Source organism: Saccostrea cucullata, unplaced genomic scaffold (genome assembly GCF_032062105.1).
Source record: "Saccostrea cucullata isolate Sc308-1 unplaced genomic scaffold, CSIRO_AGI_Scuc_v1 ctg6017, whole genome shotgun sequence".
Lineage (NCBI taxonomy): Eukaryota > Metazoa > Mollusca > Bivalvia > Ostreida > Ostreidae > Saccostrea > Saccostrea cuccullata.
Window position 1 is genome coordinate 3542 of NW_026933555.1, and position 25380 is coordinate 28921.

The 25380-nt window shown below is 33.6% G+C and overlaps 1 long non-coding RNA gene across 1 annotated transcript; it reads right to left on the reverse strand.

Moving 5' to 3' along the window:
- Window positions 1-779: 779 nt before the first annotated feature.
- Window positions 780-16584, reverse strand: LOC134238616 (uncharacterized). The gene is made up of 4 exons (XR_009986053.1): window positions 16235-16584; window positions 9633-9817; window positions 4164-4252; window positions 780-1017 (listed from the first exon to the last, which is right to left on the reverse strand). It is a non-coding gene; the product is annotated as an uncharacterized LOC134238616 (long non-coding RNA).
- Window positions 16585-25380: the final 8796 nt, after the last annotated feature.

Sequence of the window (25380 nt, forward strand, 5' to 3'; positions counted from 1 at the left end):
TATGATAAATCTTCTACAATTGTTTCTTTTAAAGAGCTTAACATTAATGGACTGAAGAAAATAATGCATTCCTTTTGAAAATAAAATAACCTAACAAAACCTGCTTCAGCTGTGTATTGTATATGAATATCCATCCACTGATCTCCAAGTAGACATGATTGAAGAATTGTGGTTCTATGAACTATCATTTGGCAAAGAAAAATTCTGTACATTTTAGTTTTAAAATTTGGTCATTTTTTGTAAAATTTTATAAGGAGCTCTCCTTCTAAAGGAGATCAATATAGTCTAAAAATGGCCACAACCACCAGCCATATATAAATTTCCTTCTTATGAATTCTGGCATGTGGTAATTTGAAGAAAAAAATGAATTGAATCTAAATGATCTAGGCCACACTAATGAAAATTTTTGTTCGTCGGACCCACGCGCTTATTTAAACAAAACCATACAAATAATATTAATTTCAATTTCTCGCACCATAGGAATTCTGTGCTATTTTCTGTTCCATTTCCGCTCTATTTATTGTATTTTATATCTGCTTACTCTGTAAATCAGAAAAAATATAATTGTCCGCTCAAATTTTCACGCTTCGCCTAAAAAATTGCCCAGCAAAGAGTAGTAATATTATCATTTAACTGCTTGTACTTTTTTTAAATCAAATGTCCGACGAACAAGAAATTAAATTGGTGTGGCCCTACATAACTTTTTAAGCTTTTTGAAAAATGGTAACACTACATGATTCTATATATAAAAAGAATAAAATTACATGTACATGCAATAATATAAATTATAAGGCAAAATAATCCATCTTTAGATCTATGGTATTGTTGATATAATATTCAGACATAAAGTTCTTTAATTTTCTTTATGACTAATGCCTTCATTTTTTTACTTCCTTAATGTCAAATCAAATCCTTTAATGGTAGTGCTTTGGGTCATGTTGCTGTGAAGATACATCGGAAATATGCAGTTTTCTTCTTCTCCCTGTCGTTTGGAGTTTTAAGGTACCGAGATAATACCTGAAATTAGAAAACATCATTTCTGAGCATTTAAAGCAACATTATGTAATCAAGCAAATTCAAATAATTGTGGTCCCTCGCTTTCGGTGTCTTAGTTTGTAAGGTGCTATTATATATAGCATATTATTGTGTTAAATATTAATTCCCTATCATATATTGTCAATTCCAAAGCAATATTTTGAATTAAGGTCAAATAAAAAGGTCAAGGATTATAATCATTCCAAGGTCCGAAACATCTCGATCTTGTCTCACAAAAGGGACATCAAAAATGAAAACCAAAATCAAAAGTTACAATGAAAACAAGAGGCCCATGGGCCCACATCGCTCACCTGAGCACATGGGCTAGTTAAAAAAACACAAGTCAGCTCAGTATTGAAGTTTACTTGTTGGGGGGGGGATGAAATTTTTTAATACTTGAGAACTCGCTTGATTAAAATTATATGTTATACATGTACTGCTGAAAATTCACTTCAAGTGAGTTTTTATCTGTAGATATAACTAAAAATGGTTGGGAGGTGGATAAAATATACACTATTTTATACAGAATAAGTCCAGAATTAGGAATGGAAAGGTAGTTGATTGACCAATGCTAGAAAATGGAAAAATTTTCCCCAAAAGTGCGCAAACAATGCCCCGTAAATTCCACCTTTTTTGCATTACGGGACCTGTAGCGTTAGAGTCAGACAAATTATAAAACCATAGTGCTACAGATCTGCAGCTAAATTTTGCCATACTTGAAAAGAAGATTTGTCCTACATATTACTTGATCTCCCATTGTGACCCCTCTTTAACCCTCCCTAAACCCAAGAGATCATGTTATGAACAAACTTGAATTAACTCTGAGGATATTTCCATATTAATATCACAATCATAGCTTTGCTGATCTTGAGCAAAGGATTTTAAAAAAAAATTCCTATATATTTCTATATAAAAATTTGATCAGCCAGTGTGGCCCTGCCCTACCCCCGGGTGTCATGATTTGTACAAACTTGAATCTACACCACCTACGGATGCTTCGACAAGAGTTTTATCTTTCCTGGCCCAGTGGATTTTTTAAAGATTTTTCCTATATATTCTATGTAAACCTTTGATCAGCCATTGTGGCACCGCCCTACCCCGGTGAGTCTTGTTTTCATTGTAACATTTGATTTTGGTTTTAATTTTTGATGTCCCTTTTGTGAGACAAGATCGAGATGTTTCGGACCTTGGAATGATTTTAATCCTTGACCTTTTTATTTGACCGGGGCTCACCTGAGCACATTGTCTAGGAAAAAGCACAGATCAGGTCAAAACTGAAAAATTGAGAGGCGGGGGGGGGGGGGGTCGCTTGGTTATGATTTGAATAAACTAAAATATACATTAAGGGGGTTGATTCCATATAAATATCACTAATCATGGCTTTGAAGTACTTGAGAAGAAGATTTAAAAAGATTTTCATATATATTCTTATGAAAGAGTTTCATCGGCCATTGTGGCCCCATCCTACCCCTGGGGGTCATGATTTGAACAAACTTGAATCTACACTACCTGAAGATGATTTCACATGAGTTTCATCTTTCCTGGCCCTGTGTTTCTTGAGAAGAAGATTTTTAAAGATCTTTCCTATATACTCCAATGTAAAACTTTGATTGGCCATTGTGGCCCCACCCTACCCCTGGGGGTCATGATTTGAACAAATTTGAATCCACACTACCTGAATATGATTCCGGGTGAGTTTCATCTTTCTTGGCCCATTGGTTCTTGAGAAAAAAGATTTTTAAAGATTTTTCTTATATACTCCTAGAAAAACTTTGATCAGCTATTGTGGCCCCATCCTACCCTGGGGGTCATGATTTGAACAAACTTGAATCTACACTACCTGAAGATGATTACACATGAGTTTCATCTTTCCTGGCCCAGTAGTTCTTGAGAAGAAGATTTTTAAAGATTTTTCCTATATACTCCTATGTAAAACTTTGATCAGCCATTGTGGTCTCACCCTACCCCTGGGGGGTCATGATTTGAACAAGCTTGAATCTACACTACCAGGGTCTGACAAATCCCATTGCCCGACGCCCGGGGCTAGTGAATTTTTAAGGGGGGAGGCAAGTGAATTTTTTTAATAGGTACATGCCCGTGGGCAAGTGACTTTAAAGAAAATCAATAAATATTTTTAAAAATGTTATAGGACAGGAGTCTGAAGTTCTTATCGTCAAAAAAAAAAATCCGGAAAGAAATTTTCCTACCTTCAACTAAAATACACCATGATGGCAATATGTTTTGGGGGACACACTTAAACTAATAGATCTGGGCTTGGCCTAAAAAATGTCGCAACAAATTCAGTATTCGGAGCGTTTTACTATTTATTCAAGTTAAGAAATCCAATCTGCTTGACGACTACAGGCCGTTTCTGGCCCTTTTTCCACTTTAACAGCTCATCCTGGACTCCATGCCACTAAACTGGAAGTAAATCTTGCAGTGTATATTTGACGTCTATGAACATGATCATGATGATGAAAGCTTGTTCAAATGAAATAAAATAAATAATTATTCAACATATTTTGATTCAGTTATTTTAAACATATTTAAGAAAACTTTAAAAGTTATCAATTCTTTTTCTTACTTGTAAGACGATATGTACCAGGGACAGATAATTATTCAACATATTTTGATTCAGTTATTTTAAACATTTTTAAGAAAACTTTAAAAGTTATCAATTCTTTTCCTTACTTGTAAGACGATATGTACCAGGGACAGATAATTCTATTTTTACACGGTGCCAAATTTAAATCATTGAAAAGCCAAGTCAACAAAGAGCCAAACAGCTTGTCTTACCGACCTGATGAGGCATTATTTTTTTTTGAAAATATATATTTTTTTAATTGATCACATATATGGAAACATAATATTGTACATGAAGATTTACATACAATTTTTTTCTTTTCTTCAATTACGTAAAATATTCACTGCAGTGTTCACTTCCAGTTTAGTGGCATGGAGTCCACTCCATACTCCACTAATCAACCTCTTTCAAATGACACCAAGGTCAATGACTTTGTGACCTTGGCTGTGACCTTAATGCTAAAAATAGCTTTTTCCAAACTTTGTTGCCGCCGGGCGCATAGTGTTTCACAAACACATCTTGTTTTTTTTTATGGTCTACTTACCCTCTATACTAGTACTGTGTGTACATCTGTCCTCCACATTCAGCTTAAGTACAGGATCTTGGCTAGAAGTTGAGAAAAATTCAGGATACCTGTAATTTAAAGAAATATCAGTAAGAATGTGCTGCAAATCACATATTCCATATAATATCAAATATGACACTATACCGGGGCAAAAAAATATACATGACTGTACTCATGTTTCCTGTCACCTGACCTATCCTCCATTTTACTCTCCAAACCTCATAGTTTTTTTTGTCAAATTTGGTGGTGGTGGTACCCAAAGAAAGGTCTTGTCACAAGAAATACAAGTGTACAGCAGTGAAATATGAAAGCCATAGCCCCACTCACTCCAAAGTTATGAGCAAGGTTAAAGTTTTTGAGGACAAACAGCCAGATGGACTACAGGGCAAAATCTATTTACCAATACGTCTTATTTCAACTATGGAAGAGTTTAAGATTTTAGTGCGCTCCTCTGTAAAAAAGTTGCAGAGTGTACAAATCTTTCAGGATTTCTGGGACAAACGTAACATAAACATGTAAACAATATGTTGGATGTCGATGAACAAATCCTGACAAAAATCAAATGAATCATTTTATTGTTGAATCATTTTATTGTTGTGGACTTTATACATGTTATATGCATGAAGAGTAGAAAGGACAAAAATATCAATTTTTATCTATTGTTTATCATATGTATTTAATTATCATCTAAATATAATTCACATGCTTTGGAAATGATTGGATGATAAATGAGATGGGAGTCCGAGAACATAACAAGGGATAAGCCTATAGCGCAACAAACATGAAGGTGAAAAAATTAAATCTCAATATGTTATGTCGCGACTACCAATGAGTACCTCGCAGTTATCTAACTTACCTCCACTCTTTTGCGAGGGAGTCAAGAAAAGTCTAAATTTCTGGGGGCAAATGACATTGTTTACATTAGTGACAATCGAATAATTCGAACAATTTAATGCCAAAATCACGATGTTTTGCCAGATATTGAATTCCAAATAGTAGATTGTCAAATAAGGAAAGTTAAGAATATTTTATATACTGAAAAATGTGACGATTTTCAATGAAAATTTAACTATAAGAGTCCGCATAATTAAACATATCTTTAAAAATGTGACAATTTAGGATTGGCTCCTCTCAAAAATGTATAAGGCTGGTTCAGCGATTGTCTAGCGAGGTATTCCACTAGGATTTTTTACTTATCTGTCCTTATAAATGCTACAATGATCGATCTTGCATTAATTGTATTGAATAGCACAATTTGCTCCCACCCAACAGATGATACCTACCTCCTTCATGAAAGAGTTCAGCTAAGTTAAGTAATTGCGATATCAAGTATTGTATCAAAATTTTCCGAAATATTTCATCTAAAATTAAAGTATACTTTATATAAATCTGTCAAATCTCTACAACTTATACAGATATCATGAAGATTGAAGTTTTTGGCCTGTAAAATATAATACACACGCGAAAAAGGGCAAATTGAGTCATTTTTTCACACTTTTAGTGTTGTAAAAGTGGACAGATTTACTATTATCAAATTGAATCAGAAGAACACAATCACTTATATAATTGATAATTTTAAATGTTATAAAAGGTTAGATTTATTCATCCTTAGAAGTATTTTAAAAAGACAATGCACCAGGATATGGATATAATAATTATAACCTCTTCACCATGCACGTTCTCATTTTGTTTACTGCTGATTAGAGTGATGTCCCTTTGGTGAATATAAAAGTTAAACCTGCTCGGCTTGAGAAATACGGCTTGAAAAATATTATGAGTGATCTATCGATGATAATATTTACAATCGATTGTCGCCAATCTGGGCCTTTAAACGACGATTTTTCGATAGTCAGCGACTATCATAACAACACTACACACTTTTTAAAACAATGTTTTGAAATGTATGAGTGGGTCTTCACTCCACTTTTTTTTTTCAAGTTTATCCTCAAAGTTTGCATACAAAATGAAATATACTATTTTGATTTCCAAAATTATGGAGTAAAAACCCAATAAACCTTTTAAAAAATTATAATTTTATGATATAACTTTTGTATCTTTTCGAGAAAAACTTGAAGTCCACTGAGTCAATGGTCATATCACAAACATGATTTAAATGCCAATCCTCATCAGGACTTGTGTAGCATAGTGGTTAGCTTGCTAGTCTCAGTAGAGAATGCTACTCAGGATTTTAATTGCTAGGGTTCAATCTAATGGATACATGTACCACATTTTTATATCTGTGATAGTCAGTTGGTGAAAAAACTGCAACAAAAATTGCGTACAGATCTCGAGACACGTGGATATATAGGAAGTTGACATCGAATTTGCATAAAAATGAATCTCACTACCAGTATATAATATGCCTCGACAAAGAGTGTTAAAAAATTTCAAACTTCTTGCTACCTTAGTAGTTGCTGAAAAAAAAAACATAAAAATTTACACGCACAGATAAACAGGAAGTTGATGTGAGATTTCCTAAAAAATAATGCCACCATTATCCCTCAATATGTAATGCCTATAGAAAGATAGACAGACATGCTAATTCCAATTTACTCCCCAAATTTGATTGAGAATGGGTTAAAATAATTGTATGTTGTTATTGAATATTCCTCACAGTTGACTTGTAGGTAATACTTATCATTGCTGACTTGTGGGTAATATTTCTCACTGTTAACTTGTAATACTTTTCATTGCTGACTTGTGGGGAATATTTCTCACTGCTGACTTGTGGGGAATATTTATCACTGTTAACTTGTAATACTTTTCATTGGTGACTTGTGGGGAATATTTATCACTGCTGACTTGTGGGGAATATTTCTCACGTAGGTTATATTTATCATTGCTGACTTGTGGGGAATACTTCTAACAGTTAACAATTTTAGGTAATATTTATCACTGCTGACTTGTGGGGAATATTTCTCACTGTTCACTTGTGAGGAATACACATGTATTGACCATTGCTTTACCCTTAAAACTTTGTTTCCATATAAATGTTGCCTTTGAACCCAACCAATAAATGTACACTTCAGTGTATATTGCTGACTTGTGGGAAACATTTATCACTTATTGAGAAATACATTATTTTATTATACATGAACATTAAAGATAAAAATTATTTTTCAACAAATAAAATAACTATCAAATCTTAAAAAAAAATCAATCATCAATATTAATAATTGTATTGAAACTACATGTATTACTAATCTAATGTTTACAAGTCTTTTAAATCAAAGCACATTAATTTTAAAAACATTTGTTTTCCTTCACTAGATTTAAAACAAATTGCAAATTTTAATTTTCTCAGGTAAAAAAAAATGTTTTCAATTCAAAAATAATAAGTATGTTGAAAAGGATAAAAAGTCATAAAATCAGGAGACAGTATATATAAGTACTAATTTAATCATTGATGGATTTAATTGGCCAATGACTAATTATTATTAACCAAATTTTGATTATATTTTGTAAAATTTTCTGATTATTGTTACACAGTTAGCATGGTTAGCACACATGTATATTTTCTGACAACTTCTCAGCATGCTCATGAGGCTTTTAACCTACTTTGAAATCATGAACAAGGACCATTTTTTTTTTTTATTTTAGATATACCGGTTTATATACTTCTGTACATGTATTAGGCTTCATAACATACATGATATCAGCATGCTTTTTTTTTTATTATTTCTGTTTTTAGAGCAATGGAAGTACTGTAAAGTTAGTGTAAACCAACTTTTATTTGAGTGCAAGAAATATTTGCCAGTTTCATGATCTACATATACTAGTGAAAAGTAAATTATTAATTGCCCTGAACTATTAATTTTGCTTTATATTTGTAGAGAATGTTTCCTTTCATTAGTCACGGAAATTAATCAACACAGATTAGATATACAAATAAAAGATGACACAAATAGGGTACATGTGTACTACCTGGGCCAACATTTTTTTATTTACTGTTTTACGGGAATTTTTTTTCAAAATTTGAGTCGGGGGGTCGAAATAAAAATAAAAATAAAATCTCCAAATTCAAGCAGTCGGTCAGAAAAATAAAAATAAAATAAACAAATGTAACAATTTATTTTATTTTCTAAATTAAGAATGGAATTGTTTTATTGCCAAAATTTGGTAGAAAAAGGGTGTTATTTGAGAAATCAATGCATGCAAAACAATTTTATCATAATTTTGGGGTATTCAAAAAATAATAAGATTTTAGAATTTTTGAGTAGATTTCATATGGCAAGCATATAGTGAGGCTTTTAATGGATTGGTTCAATTATTTAACAAGTGAGACTAATTTCAAGAAAATATGCATATCTTTTTCAATGCAATTCAAATTAATATACATATAGGTGGATAAATAAATCTTATCTCTTGAAAACATATAAAAATTGCCTCAATGCTATAACTATCAACGTACATGATTGTAGAAAATGCACGTACATGTAATACCATAAGTATTACATGTAAAATAGACTATGACAATTACTTTGTTTACTGCAGAATTCAAATATTTCTAAAAACTCGTTTTAATCCACAATTTTTTAATTAAAAAAACAGGTCATATTTGTACATGTTGTATGGACATATCATTTGCTGCTTTGTTTTTCCATAGTGGTAAAAAGGTTGTTTTACAAAGAAAGAGCTGTTATAAACACCCACATGTGCATTTATTTGTTACATAGCAAGTAAAATTCCATTCTGAATCGTAATAAGTGTGATTAACATGATATTAACGAGTGGAAGTTGTGACCCGAATTTCCTCAGTCACGCCACTTTCTACAGTGTTCTGTTCTCTTGTTACAAGTAAAAGAAAACATTATTGTATTAAAAATGAGTTTCAGAATAATCTTCAAGCCATATTTCAATGCTTTTAAACAATTGTCAAAGATGTTACGTACTTGAAACCTCTCAAAACAGGGGTTGACAGAACCTCAATTTCCACATGGCCCTCCGCGTACGTAACATTTGATCAAGATTACTATTCCGTCTATTTTATTCAATCTTTCATTAAAAGTTAATCTAAAATTAATGCTTTTTCTAATAAATGCCATGTCATTTTTTAAAATGACTGGGTGTCTTAAAAATTATCCAATGATTCTGACATTTTGCCGCTAACTTCCATGCTGTGCACGCTTCACATTCATGCTCATTAGTTTTGCCAACTGTGATTGGATGGATACATTTACCTTAGCCAATGACAATTCACGTTTTGAAAGGCTTGTTAGAATTTTGTTGACGTTTCTTTTATTTTTTCAGTGACTATAAATAAGCTATCGGCGGGAGAAACAAAAATAAAACTTGAAGAAGAGACTTTTATTTTTATTTCATTTTAGCCAAAATTAGGGTCGGCGGTCCCGTAAAACAGTAAATAAAAAAATGATGGCCCTGGTAGTTGGTTTACAGTACTGCTCACATATGAGTTCAAAATGAGATTTTACAGCTATCTTGACTTACCAATACTAAATCCTTCTGTTTCCATACACAAATCCAGACAAAATGCTTTCAGTTATAATACTCTAGTTCTTTACATCCTTCATGTCCATGCAAGTGTGTCTGTTGACTTTGACTCCAAGTCTCAGTCTCTAACATTTTCAAGAATAAAGTTGTATAATTTGATCTTGTGGTGAAAACCCGAAAACCTGCAATGATAATTTTGCTTTCAGTTCAAAGATTTCATTGTATATTTTTTTTAAAGTGTTCATATCTTTACCTATAATTACAAGACAGGTATATCTCCACATCACTCAATAGTAATTTTTGACCCCATGCGGCATGCCAAAATTAAGACTTAATGTATGCCCTTTCCTGAATTATATTGTTAACAGTGGGTAGGTAGGTATGAAAAATATTTTACTTTTTTCCTTCTTGTGACATGGCCCAGAGAGCTTTCCCTTTTAAATCAACCGTAGAATAACTGCGAAACAGAACACTTTCTCGTGGATGTTTGATGAGCAGAAACTGTTTAAAGTGTTTTATATGCAAAAAATCAACGATACAGTACAACTTATTTTTAGGAATGACAAAAAACTGAATCAATACATTAAATGATAGTCATTGAAATTGCATGATAGTGCTGTTAGTATTTATTTAATTTTAATTAAAATGAGAATAGAAATTTACAGCGTAAAGTTACCAGAGGCAGATTAAAAATTTTTAGAAAGGAGGAGTGGGTGCAGAAATCAAATGGTTTTCTTAAAAAAACAAGAGGCCCTCGGGCCTTATAGGTCACCTGAGTATCATGTAACAACTTTCCAGTGATTATATTTGGTTCGTGTTTTAATCCAAAAGCCATGAAATTCACAAATTTTGAAAGAGGCACCATTGCTTATCAAAGGGCAGATTTCAAAGCATTAATTCATTTTTAGTCAAAGTACCCCCCTGGTACCCCTGACCCCGCAGCCCTGAGAAATTATCTATTTTGAAAGAGGCCCCTTTCTTCATTATAAGGCCAGCATTTTTTTTATGTTTAGGTTTAGTTATGAACATGAGAATAAAAAAGTCCCAAAGGAGAAGGAAATAAATTTTTTTTTGGATAAATCAATTATTAACATTGGTATGTCATTCTTTTTTTATGCTATCCTAATAGGCTCCTTACCACTGGACACATAATGCTTACAAATAGGAAAGTAGAACATTTAATTGCTTATTTCATCATCTGCCAGTTTGGGCCAGTTATATAAATTTTGTGATGTTGATCAAAATATATTGCAATATATCTTTATTTTTTTATTATGTGTTACATGAATGTGTAGACATTGTTCTAAAATTTACTTGATGCCTAAAATTATAATTCCTATCATAAAACAGACAGGGAGTATTGGGGAGTAGGGTCAACATTTTTTTCAATTATAAAGTGTAAAATAATTTTTCTGGCTGATACAAATGATACTACATGCCTGTATATATTTGTATGTTCTTGCCTTTTAATAGTTGAATTTTTTTTTATTTCTTCAGGTTATTGTTTATTTCTTCCTCAAATTTGAATTCACTTCTCCCATAGTTTTATTCATTACACCTGATGCATAAGCAACCCTTTTCTGAGGAATGATGCTTAGACTGTAAGCTATAATAGAGACCTAAACAATGTCCCTGGCAATATGCAATAGCTACCACGGGCAGTTAAAAACCTGGGGGAGGAAAATAATTTACAGTCACTTTTGAAACGAATACATAATTATCTCACCATCATGTCATTGTGCAACAAAGTCGTCAGCATTTTATTTGTCTTTTGAACGGGTGAAACGTTTTGAATGGCACTCTTATCGATGAATTTTACACTAAACCAAGCTCTTCTCAGATCTAGCTTTATTTACCCGCCGTTTCATCCTAAAACCGGAAGTGCGAGTTCGTAAATTTGAAATCTCGATCCCGACTCAAATTTGACATCGGAAAGAAAAAAATGTTTTATTTTTTTTCTGAACATTCAAAACCTTGAGCGGAGGGTTTGAAAAACTAAAAAAAATAAATCCTGGCCTTAATTATGTAATTAGATCATTAGCATATTAACCAGGGGCAAAGGATAAGATGTTCAAAGAATTCATGCATTTCCCTATATAATCATTAGAGCCCCCCCCCCCCCCCCCCTTAAACAAGAACCCCTGACCCTGGGGCCATAAAATTCACAATTTTGGTAGAGGCACACTTGCTTATCATAACTATGTACTTAATTTGTTTATTTAATACCCAGGAGCAGAGAAAAAGATTTTCAAAGAATTCAATGTATTTTCACTATATAAGCAATAGAGCCCCGCCCTAACACCAGAACCCCTGACCCTGGGGCCATAAAAATCACAATTTAGGTAGAGGCACTCTTGCTCATCATAACTATGTACTTAGTTGGTTTATTTAATACCCAGCAGTGCTCCAAGTTGCGACTAAAATGGTCGCATTTGCGACCAAAAAATTGAATTTGCGACTAGAAATGAAAACACACTCGCATTTTCGCAACTGAGAAAATTTGGGCTGGAAACTTCCAATTTTTAAGATCGGGATCGAGATTTCATTTGTCAAGATTCTCTATCAAGAAAATGTTTGAAGACATATACTTAAATACACTTTACAAAGCGTTGCATGGACTTAGATCACGTAATGTTATGACAGCATGGCATGCTGTACAAAGTTTGATAGAACCTGAACCAGAGACTTCGTCAAATAATGTTCCTGATAGAATGGCATCCAAACTTCGTACACTTTTTAAGATCCGACCTTGTTATTGAAGCATTTGATCAATTGCTTGCATATTACAATGAATCATGATTGTATTATCATGTTAATAAAGAGTGTTTTGGCGACATTTATAATGACTGTGTAATGAGTTATGTACGCAGTAGTAAGTAAACATGACAAACAGCAGGCAAAGTCCTGTCTCAACAGCTTTCAAGCTTGTATTTTCATTTGATAATATTTTATTTCTGTGATCAGATTAGTGAGATTACTTGTGTTCTTCTGTACAACCATATTAAAGGGTACATGTACAAGTATTCAATAAAAATATTTCATTCAACCTAGCAATTTTTTATAGTCACAGAAATAAGTAATCTATGATATAATAAAGACATAATACATATCCTTATCTAAATTATGAAGTTTAATTCACAATTTTTTTTTTATGGCGAGTGAAATATTTTATTATGGCGACCAAAAATTCTAAAATGGCGACCAAAAAATTTTTTAGGTCGCCATTTTGCGACCTGAGAGCAAGTGTGACTTGGAGCACTGCCCAGGAGCAGAGAAGAAGATTTTCAAAGAAATAATGCATTTTCACTACCTACTTATTTAGCCCCGCCCTAGCACTATAACCCCTGACCCTAGGGCCATGAATTTCACAATGTTGGTAGAGGACTCAGACCTGATTACAATCATGCCAACAGTTTAACTGCTTGGTCTCCAGGAGTATAGAAGATTTTTAAAGATTATATTATTTTGGTGGTTATAGCCCCATCCCTCAGGCCCCAGGGGGGCTAGGACCTTGAAATTCACAATTTTTGTTTCCCTTCACCATACATGCTATATGCCAAAACTGGTTAAAATTGGTTAACGGTTTCAGAGAAGAAGTTTAACATGTTCAAATGTTAACACACGACGCACGACACACGACGACGGACGAAAACGGATAGCAATAGGTCACCTGAGTTTACTCAGGTGACCTAAAAATAAAAGACCAAAATCAGGAAGCATTATCAGACCAAAAAATTTGAGCGCGATCGTTATATGTAAATAAATTTAAAAAGGTATAAATTCAGTTAAGCAAATATAAATAATTATGAATAATAGATATAATAGATATTGAATCTTAAAATCTCAACATTACCTTTCAATTTTATAACCAATTTTAAATTTTTAATATGCTCGCTATCATAAAAGCTGATCTAATTGTTATTAGGGTGAGTTCACCATGCATCGGACACATACCTTGCTTCGGACAATTTTAGGCAACAAACTCTCTTTCAACTTAAGAGTTCTGTGTGTTTATTTGTTTCTGTCATGAAGACGAAGATTTAAATTTTTTAATGATACCGATTGTGTTTATCATGTTGTGATAAAAATACCCCGCAAATGGCCTTGAAGTTACGTCATATTTTTACATCATCTAAGGGGAATAACCCGAAATTTATGATTTTGCAATTTTTAGAGTTATCGTTCTTTTAAATTCGACTTCCACGGAACGAGTCGGACTTTGGTGAATTTTGTCAGGGATTGGTAATTTTACATAAATTATGATTTAATTTCACTTCAATGTTTGTTTAATTCTTATTAGAGCTGGTTTTTACTAGTATGCTATTTTCACCCTACATCGGACATAAATTAACCATGCATCGGACACTTTTCGATTGCAAAGGTAAGCACTACGATTTTCATACAGAACCCAGCTGACAGCTGATTTTTGCGGAAAAAGAAAAAAAACCTCTATATTTTCAGTCAAAATACAAGTCATAGATATATGACGTCTGGAATTTTACTCAATTTATTTCTACAAACCAGAGTATGATAAACCATGAGAAAAAGGCGCGAATTACGGCATTATAAGCATTTTAAAGCATTTCTTAGGCAGAGTGAGGTCTCGAGAATCATTCTACATTTATGCAATAATATCATCGATTAAATTAAAGTTGAGGGTTATTTCTTAGATGAAAGATGAAAATATTATCATATCAAGGATTTTAAAGCACTGTGATAAAGGTATGATATTTTTCCAGTCTCCATACCGTCTGTCCGATGCATGGTGAACAATGTCCGATCCATGGTGAATTTTCAGTTTTTTCTAAAAACTCGATTTTCGGGAATATTTTCTCAATAAACGACATATAATTGTGTCCTAAATTGTTATTTTAATCACAAACTAAATGTTAAACTCCATTTTGATAATTTTCCGTCGGTAGCAATATCGCTAAAACTTGTTGAAGTACAAGGGTATCCGATGCATGGTGAATTCACCCTACTATGTATCTCCATTTCCTCCAATTCGCATTATTTTGTATACCACGCCCAATCATAATTCAATAGTAATTGAGGTTTTGAAAATGATTTTTAGTTATTTTTTACATATGATTTTGTTTCTTATTTATTCCATCAGCATCTAAACCCCAAGGCCAAGGATTGAATTGTAACAAATTTTAAAAATAAAAGGTGATCTTTAATTAACAATAAGTATTTAATTAAAATGAATTTATTAGACATTTTAATTGGGCCTAAATAAATAAGTAGTGTGTTTTCAGCATGTTTAGTTCCCCGCCTAACTTTAATAAGTATAGGAGCCGACCCTCAATATTCTTTCTGCTAATATCTTTCCATGAGTAAACTACTGTATGTATACGTTAAAATGCAGGCTTCATATTTTAGCGGCTTTGGTGCAGACAACAATGCACTAATTCATGAATACTGCTAAGAAATAATTTACATATTGATATATACAATACACTGCACATACATGTGTAGCGCTAATTAATGATTATGCCAACCCAGTGATTATGCTAAATTTTGAAAGCACCAAATTATATACACATATTACAGTATTCGGAATTCCAGTTTACAATTAGAAATGAATTCCCAATCTTGATCACTTCCATGTTTGAGAAATGCATATCTTACACATATTAATCAGAAATATTTTGACAGTGAAATCCTGGGGGAAAGTGGCAGCGTGCCTGCCAATAAAATGTTAAAATAAAATAAAAATGTTTTTCCTACCTACCTATAGTGCTACCCTATCTTTTCTAAGGTTAAAATAGGAAACACTATCTATTTATCTTGGCCTTAGAAAAAATAAAAAAAAATACTTATGATACATCGATAATGATGGTCTAAAATCATGAAAATATTTTCAGTAGGGCAATCAGGATGAATGTAGAACAGGGTGCAGGTGAAAGATAATGAAGGCAAATGGACACTATGCAAACCAACGCATGCGAAGAAATATGTTCAAGTAGGAAGAATGACTTGATAAAAAAACGATAACTAAATCAAGCTTTTTTTGGAAGAATTAAACATGTTAAATAATCTAACCAAGCTAAGAAATTTTAGCTACATAAATCTATAAATGTACTGATTTCAATGGACCTTTTGAAAAGGTGGAGTTCTCTGTGATACATTTCTGACACTAAGTCAGTGTGTGACTGACATCGTTTATAAATACACGTACAGTTTAAGTCAGATTAACTTTTACAATTAATTGGCCCACACAGGCCTCACTAAACAGCTAAAGACCAGACAGTCGCACCGTCTAGCATAATTTGTATGGGCATGAGAAGGATGGTCGCGTTTCACAAAAAATGGGGACAAGCCTTAAACGCTTACCATATCCCGGGGGTGCTGAATTCATATAAATCCGTAGTTTGTTCTTTCAGGATAGCCATTAAGCCTATAAACATGATACAATCAAATAAATAAAAAATAACCGAGGTCTAGGTCGGGTCAAACTTTCCCAAAGTTTTACGTGCATTCATTATTAAATGTTACTTTACGAACGTCTGTAAGAAATAACTGCATGCATGATTTACGTAGTTAAATTAAGTTTTCAGCCTATAATATCTTTAAAATATGATAAAAAATCTACTTACCACATATTCTCGGAGCAGCCATTGCCCGCAATAAATTGGTATCATATGGGGACCAGTTTAAATTCCGCTGCGTTCCGAATGAACATTTCCCAGCATCCTCAAACATTCGTTTTACGGTGCAGTGAGAAAATTACCGCGAGTCAATTTTACGGACTTATGGGGATTTTTTCAAAAATGACCACAAATCGAATAAATATTATCAGTAGAACACGTAGAATTCAAAAAACCCCATGACCATATTTGTGGGGAACGAGAGAGTTCCCCACAATTCTGAACTTTCCCCATAAGAAAGGTCCTTTGTCAGGTGTGAGTTCCCCACAAGTCGGTGAGCGCGAGTGCTCTCTCTCTCTCTCTCTCTCTCTCTCTCTCTCAGACATGTAAATTTCAGTATCTTGCGTAATGAAAAATCTACTATTATAGAATATGAATTCTGTATACATGTTAATGGTAATTATGGCCACATGTTCCAGATTTAATTGTATAGCGAATTTATAATTCAAAGGCCCACAGTTGCAATAATGTCTCCGAATAAAATCAAGAGGGGGGGGGGCTTCAAAAGAATTACATACTCGGTAATTTTATGTTTTATGAATTAAAAGGAAAATACTTAAGGTTGCATGTACATACATATAATTATATAGCATTGCATAAAACTGTGTTCATTCGTATACTTTATCTAACATATCAACAGACCTTTGCAGATGTTTTTGTATCATGTTTTTAGCGTGGCATTATTTCACACAGAAACGCGTAACTTTCACATAATACTTGTATTTCACAAATATTCAAGAATCGCTTTTTCTCATCTTTAATAAATTCTCGGGTATATAAAAGTATAGATCATGTAAAATAAATAACACTATAAGACTTTTAATCAATGAAATATACGTGTTAAAACCAAATCCAATCTATAGATTGATTTTTTTTTCTTTTAAGTTGCAGATATCAATTTATTTCTAAAGGCTTTACACCTACTCTTCTATCTCTCAGTTCCCTTTTGAGTAAATATAATATTTTAGAATCGACAATAAAAGTCGGATTCCGGGATAATTTCGCATTCAAATTAGAGAATGAATTAAGAATATTTTTTTTCAATATAATCATAACAGACATTACAGATTTACACTACGCTGACAACTTTAAACTATGCATATACTGAAAGTAGTCACCAACGTAATCTTTCATGCAGAAGTGGATATGGAAACTCGAAGTCTAATTATTTTTTTTATGTGAAAAGTGTGGATATAGAGGTCTGCGTCGTCATGGATACTACCTCCGCCTTTATCTAGAAAGTTCTATTCCCACTTACAAGTCAGAGTTATCTATCTTTGCTCATTGTCACTACGTAAATAGAGAAAATGAATTTATGACGGAACTTTCTTAAATCTCCAAAATGCAGAATCGATTGAATAAATAATATGTTAAGTATTTTTGTAGAATGATTTGTATATACATCGCTGTAATGTATACTGCGTACAATATTATTTTCTTCAAAGTGCTTAGTTCACACAGAACGGATATTTTTTTTATATATCAATTTGTAAATCAAAAACTTTCAATATACAGACGAACACAACACAGCAAATTTTAAATTAATATGCATATAGTGAATTAAGTCACATGCAAAAGAGAGAATATTGAATGTGTAAATATGTTGATCTGGAGAGCCAAATTTAAATTAATATGCATATAGTGGATTAAGTAACATGCAAAAAAGAGAATATTGAATGTGTAAATATGTTGATCTGGAGAGCGTATATATGTCTCTAACGTCATCAATACTATTTCCGCCTTTATCTCGAAAGTTCTATTCTCATTCACAGGTCAGAGTTATCTTTCTTTGCCCACCTTATACATACTACGTAAATAGAGAAAATTTCGGTACCGAAAATAAACAAAATGAGGAATCTGATTTAAAAACAAATTACATATTTAGTATTTGTAGAAAAATGTCTGTTTTACATAAGAATATCTTGAAAAAATATCTAAAAACAAAAAAATCAAAAATTGACCAAAAAATTTGGGAGGAATAATAATAATAATAATAATAATAATAATAATAAAAAGAAACAATACAAACACTATAAGTCTTCCGTTGTGAACGGAAGACTTAATAAGAAACAGAGTAAAAACAATATGTTCCCCAACTTCGTTTGGGGAACATAACAAGATGTTCCCCAACTTCGTTTGGGGAACATAATAAAGATTCTGTGAAAGTTTCATTAAATTTCCTTCATTAGTATGAGAGGAGTTGCGGATAAGAGAAGGGTACCCCAAAGCGTAACAGACGGACGGAAATCCCGATCACTATATTCCCTCCCGCTTTTCAAGCGGGGGGTATAATTAAAAGTCTACTTCCATTTTCGAAAAAGAGCCTCGAAATAGCACTGAACAGAGTAAAGTGGTGGCGGGTCTAAGTAACTCATTTAAAACAAGAGGCCCATGGGCCACATCGCTCACCTGAGAAGCTTTGGCCATTCTGTTCTTTACCAGATTTCCCCCTTGTAATACATATTGTGACCCCTTCCTACCCCACTGATCATAATTTACACAACTTCCATATAAGTTTCAGCTTTGATTTTCAGATTTTTTTCTACATATTTCTATGTAAAACATTGAACCCACATTGTGGCCCCGCCCTTCCCCCGGGGGTCATGATTTGAACAATTTTGAATCTAAACTACCCCAGGATGCTTCCACATAAGTTTCAGCTTCTCTGGCTCAGTGGTTCTTGAGAAGAAGATTTTTAAAGATTTGTTCCTATATATTTCTATGTAAAACTTTGATTCCCCATTGTGGCCCCGCCCTACCCCGGGGGTCATGATTTGAACAATTTAAAATCAACACTACTCAAGGATGCTTCAACATAAGTTTCAGGTTTTCTTTCCTAGTGGTTCCCAGATTTGAACACTTTTGAATCTAAACTACCCCATGGATGCTTCCAAATCTTTCCCAGCTTTTTTGACCCAGAGGTTCTTGAGAAGAAGATTTTCAAAGATTTTTCCTATATATTTCTATGTAAAACATTGATTCCACGTTGTGGCCCCGCCCAACCCCCGGGGGTCATGATTTGAACAATTTAGAATCTACTTTACCCCAGGATGCTTTCACATAAATTTCAGCTTTACTGGCCTAGTGGTTCTTGAGAAGAAGATTTTCAAAGATTTCTCCTTTATATTTCTATATAAAACTTTGATTCCCCATTGTGGTCCCGCCCTTCCCCCAGGGGTCATGTTGTGAACAATTAAGAATCTACACTAAACCAGGATGCTTCCACATAAGTTTCAGCTTTTCTGGCCCAGTGGTTCTTGTGAAGAAGATTTTCAAAGATTTTTCCTATACATTTCTGTATAAAACTTGATTCCCCATTGTGGCCCCGCCCTTCCCCCGGGGGTCATGATTTGAACAATTTAGAATCTACACTATACCAGGATGCTTCCACATAAGTTTCAGCTTTTCTGGCCCAGTGGTTCTTGAGAAGAAGATTTTCAAAGATTTTTTCTATATATTTCTATGTAAAACTTTTATTCCCCATTGTGCCCCCCCTTCCCCCGGGTGTCATTATTTGAACAATTTAAAATCTACACTATATCAGGATGCTTCCACATAAGTTTCAGCTTTTCTGGCCCAGTTGTTCTTGAGAAGAAGATTTTCAAAGATTTTTCCTATATATTTCTATGTAAAACTTTGATTCCCCATTGTGGCCCCACCCATCCCCCGGGGGTCATTATTTGAACAATTCAGAATCTACTTTATACCAGGATGTTTTCACATAAGTTTCAGCTTTGCTGGCCCAGTTGTTCTTGAGAAGAAGATTTTCAAAGATTTTTCCTAAATATTTCTTATATTTGATTCCCCATTGTGGCCCTGCCCTTCCCCCAGGGGTCATGATTAAAACAATTTAGAATTTACACTATACGAAGATGCTTCCACATAAGTTTCAGCTTTTCTGGCCCAGTGGTTCTTGAGAAGAAGATTTTCAAAGTTTTTTCCTAAATATTTCTATGTAAAACTTTGATTCCCCATTGTGGCCCCGCCCTTCCCCCGGGGGTCATGATTTGAACAATTTAGAATTTAAACCACTCCAGAATGCTTCCACATAAGTTTCAGCTTTTCTGGCCCAGTGGTTCTTGAAAAGAAGATTTTCAAAGATTTTTCCTAAATATTTCTATATAAAACTTTGATTCCCCATTGTGGCCCCGCCCTTCCCCCGGGGTCATGATTTGAACAATTTAGAATCTACACTATACCAGGATGCTTCCACATAAGTTTCAGCTTTTCTGGCCCAGTGGTTCTTGAGGAGAAGATTTTCAAAGATTTTTTCTATATATTTCTATGTAAAACTTTGATTCCCCATTGTGGCCCCGCCCTTCCCCCGGGGGTCATGATTTGAACAATTTAGAATTTAAAACACCCCAGAATGCTTCCACATAAGTTTCAGCTTTTCTGGCCCAGTGGTTCTTGAGAAGAAGATTTTCAAAGATTTTTCCTAAATATTTCTATATAAAACTTTGATTCCCCATTGTGGCCCCACTCTTCCCCCGGGGGTCATGATTTGAACAATTTAGAATCTACACTATACCAGGATGCTTCCACATAAGTTTCAGCTTTTCTGGCCCAGTGGTTCTTGAGAAGAAGATTTTCAAAGATTTTTTCTATATATTTCTATGTAAAACTTTGATTCCCCATTGTGGCCCCGCCCTTCCCCCGGGGGCCATGATTTGAACAATTTAGAATCTACACTATACCAGGATGCTTCCACATAAGTTTCAGCTTTTCTGGCCCAGTGGTTCTTGAGAAGAAGATTTTCAAAGATTTTTCCTAAATATTTCTATGTAAAACTTTGATTCCCCATTGTGGCCCCACCCTTCCCCCGGGGGTCATGATTTGAACAATTTAGAATCTACACTATACCAGGATGCTTCCACATAAGTTTCAGCTTTTCTGGCCCAGTGGTTCTTGAGAAGAAGATTTTCAAAGATTTTTTCTATATATTTCTATGTAAAACTTTGATTCCCCATTGTGGCCCCGCCCTTCCCCCGGGGGTCATGATTTGAACAATTTAGAATCTACACTATACCAGGATGCTTCCACATAAGTTTCAGCTTTACTGGCCCAGTGGTTCTTGAGAAGAAGATTTTTTAATGACCCCACCCTATTTTTGTCTTTTCTTGATTATTTCCCCTTGCGAGGGGATATGTCCCTTCATTTTAACAATTTAAATTCCCCTTTACCCAAGGATGCTTTGTACCAAGTTTGGTCAAAATTGGCCCAGTGGTTCTTGAGAAGAAGTCGAAAATGTGAAAAGTTTACAGACGGACGGACAGACAGACGGACAGACAGACAGACGGACAGACGGACAGACGGACGGACGGACGACGGACAAAATGTGATCAGAAAAGCTCACTTGAGCCTTCGGCTCAGGTGAGCTAAAAAGGGGGACAACAAGCAAGCGCTTAGATATTTCATAAAACGTCATTAATGAATTATTCAATCAAAACTTGATTTAAGTGATACAGTATAAAAGAAATAAGATTTGGTCAGTGGTGGCGGATCTAAGTAACTGGCATTAAAAAAAAGGGACAACAAGCAAGCGCTTATTTATTTCATAAAACGTCATTAATGAATTATTCAATCAAAACTTCATTTATGTGATACAGTATAAAAGAAATAACCTTTGGTCATTGATTAAAAAACAAAATGTGCATATCCTTTCCGTTTATGTCCGATCTCGCTATTTGTTGAAAGTTCTAGAAAGTCAGGTGGCATCGAACCCGATGTCTAAGAAAAAATCGAGGCGATTGTTTATCATGAATGGACATGGAAATAAATGTAAAGAAATTGGTAACACAATGAGTTTGTGAATATATCTTAGTAAGTTGTGCTTATGTTTTATAAATAAAAGCATGTCGATAAATGGCCATGGTTATTTGTTTAGACATATAAAATGGTACAATTTGATTTTTGAATAATTTACTTAAATGCCTTAAAAATGTTCTTTGATGAATACATTTCAGTCATACCTCTTCGGTCTGTATGTACATTTGGGAAAAAAAAGTTTTTTTTCACTATTTTTATAGTTAAATGTGCACATCCATTCTCTTATGCGTGATGTAAATGGAAACAGATCATCTGAAATATAATAAGCAATAATATAATTCAAAATATATTAAATAAAGTTTCTAACATGTAAAGAAAAAATGCCAGTGAGCACCTGTAGTACATGATGTATAACATAGTACGGTTATAACATGTAAGATGAAGAGGCCTTTAATGAAACTGATGTTTGTAGAGGGAAAAAAATCCCAACAAACGTATTAGGAAAAGTATTTCTTATAATTCTAAATTTCTGTTCCTAAACTAATTGCGGGACTTTGAAGCAGTTCGTCATGATATACTCCTTTGTAATACACTGTCAATAGAATCTGAAAGATAGTTTTTGGAATAGTTCTGTTAGCAGTATAAGAAAAAAAATTTCCCCGCGCTTGCGCGGGATTTCAGCTAGTTACATGTATATAGTATAAATATATAAAGAGTTTACCACTGAAAAATGATATGCAAGTGAATGTGCTGATGCTTGTAGAAGTAAAAAAAAAATCCCCAAAAACATGTATTAGGAAATGTATTTCTTATAATTATCAATTTCTGTTCCTAAACTAGTTGCGGGACTTTAAAGTATTTCGTCATGCTAATTTCCTGTGTAATACACTGTCAATAGAATCTGAAAGATAGTTTTTGGAATAGCTCTGTTAGCAGTTAAAAAAAAATTCCCCCGCGCTTGTGCGGTATTTCAGCTAGTTATATAGTATAAATATGTATTCAAAGAGTTTAACACTGGAAAATGATATGCAAGTGAATGTGCTGATGCTTTCATTCTTTGTAAAAAAAAATTTAAAACAAAAGCATTCTTCGAATATTGCATTTGCAATATTAGTCCCTTACCTGCAAAAGTTATCTGGTACTCGTGAAAAAATTCCGTCAAAAATCACAGGCACTTGGGGTATGGACCTCCCCTTTCCATTTTCAGTTTTTAAATTTGGGGTCGAGTCATCTTTTTCCTATTTTCGTATCTAATATTCACTATATGTTATCAAAAATGTAACTTTTTGTCTCTATAAGATGTTTTTGAAATTTTCGTTTTCGACTGATACATAAAAAGAGAGAAGGCTTGCAACTCTTTTTTCGTCATCCGCCTCACCTCACATAAACTTCGCGTGATTATTTATCTAAAGTAGAATAAAACATAGAATATGCATACATCAATAATTTACCATACATTCCTCTTTCTTTTCGTATTTCCATTTAATTTTATGTGCCCCCGATTTGTAAATATTTCGATGAGATCAGCAAGAAAATCAGTCAAATATCTGCAAGCATTTGGAAACAAGATGTGTTGGTGAAACACTATGCAACAACAAAGTTTGAAAAAGCTATTTCAGCATATGGGTCACAGTCAAGGTCATTGACATTGGTGTCATCTGAAAGAACAGAATTAGTGTAAAATGCATATCAAATATGAAGTCTATTTCATATATACTAGGAGCAGCGTATGAATATTTTTTGACCACCTTTTGGTTTAAATGGAGAAGAGATTTTCAATCCACTTTTAGACTTCAAAATGAATAGGGGTCTTCGTTAGGCTATAGGGAGTTGTGTTTAATTTCACTGCAGTAGATCAAAGGCTTTCGAGATACTCAGTAGTGCATCGTGTTATATTCAGACAGAACTACAGACGAACCGAAATAGATATCCCCCACTTTCAGAGGGGGCATCAACACAACAGCAATTTTTCCTGAAGGAATTCAGGTGCTAGTAGGTGAATGGTCAGAGCCTTCCTGAACCAACTGCAGATGCAGACTAGCAACATGGAAAGCGGAGACTGGAAAACGAAAGAGAGACCGATTACAAACACTGCTCAAGATATTCTAAAACCATACAACATAGGATTCTATCCCAATCTACACATCCTCTTGAGAATCTCGTGTACCATTGCAGGGACCAGTACGGAGTGCGAAAGGTCTATCAGTGTGTTGAAACGATCCGCGACTTGTGACAGACTAAGTGGACTTGCACAAATGAACATTCATTGAACCACAACATTTGGTCAATATTCAGGAAGAGATGGACCCTTTCGTGGATGAAACTCCAGAGGAATGATGAGATGCAGTGAATTCCTCACAATGGAACCTTAAATATGTGCAAAATATACGAATATTTGCAATATATACTTGCATATGTGTCGTTTAAGCGTTTTCCATAAAGTTTATGAATAGTCCCACTATTTTTTAACCAAGTACTAACTGTGATTCAAGCCTTAAACATTCCGAACATATATCTACATTAAATATTTAGATTGAAAAAAAATATTAAGCATATATAATTTTGTTCTGAAAACCCTTAATTGTTTTAACAAAGCATATAACTGCAAGCTCCTTTGCGTAATTGACTTAAGAACAAGAGGGTTAAGTAAAGAGCCATAGCGCATTTGATAGTCACTTTCGCCTCCAGTAGAGGTGAATTTTTAAATACACTTTTTTTTATCAATATTCTGTCACACAATCTTAGTTTATACATGTCTTGACTCAAATAATACAATAATTAAAATTAAATGTCTGTATTTCCCCTATATGATAAATCTGAAAATCACCAAGTTTGTATGGAACATTTGGTAAATGTTACGGTATCCACCTAAAAATTACAAACTGTTGCCAAAGACCACCTTTAACCAGAAAAACAACAATTGAATTGTTTTCTATTGATATGATGGTTTTTAAAACCAGTTAAATAATTTTGGTTAAATGTGGTCTATATAATGAAAATGATGGAAATATGTATTGAATTTTCCTCCTAAAATTTACGTCAAGATTTATCAAGTTTTCTAAATTTTTCCAATACATCAGAAAAGTCTTCGTGGCATAGTGGTAAACGTGCTGGATTTTAAAATTATGATCCCAAGTTCGAGACCAACATTTTCTCTTTCGTCTTTTTTTTTTCTTTAATTGGTTTTCTTCTGTTTTATACATTTGGTTGTCTCTTTTTTCGTAATAAAATTCATAATAAAGAGATATTCTAATCGTCCTAGCATGTAATTATAAGTTATTATTAAAGTTTTGAAATATTTGAAGGCCATAACGTGTCAGACGTGC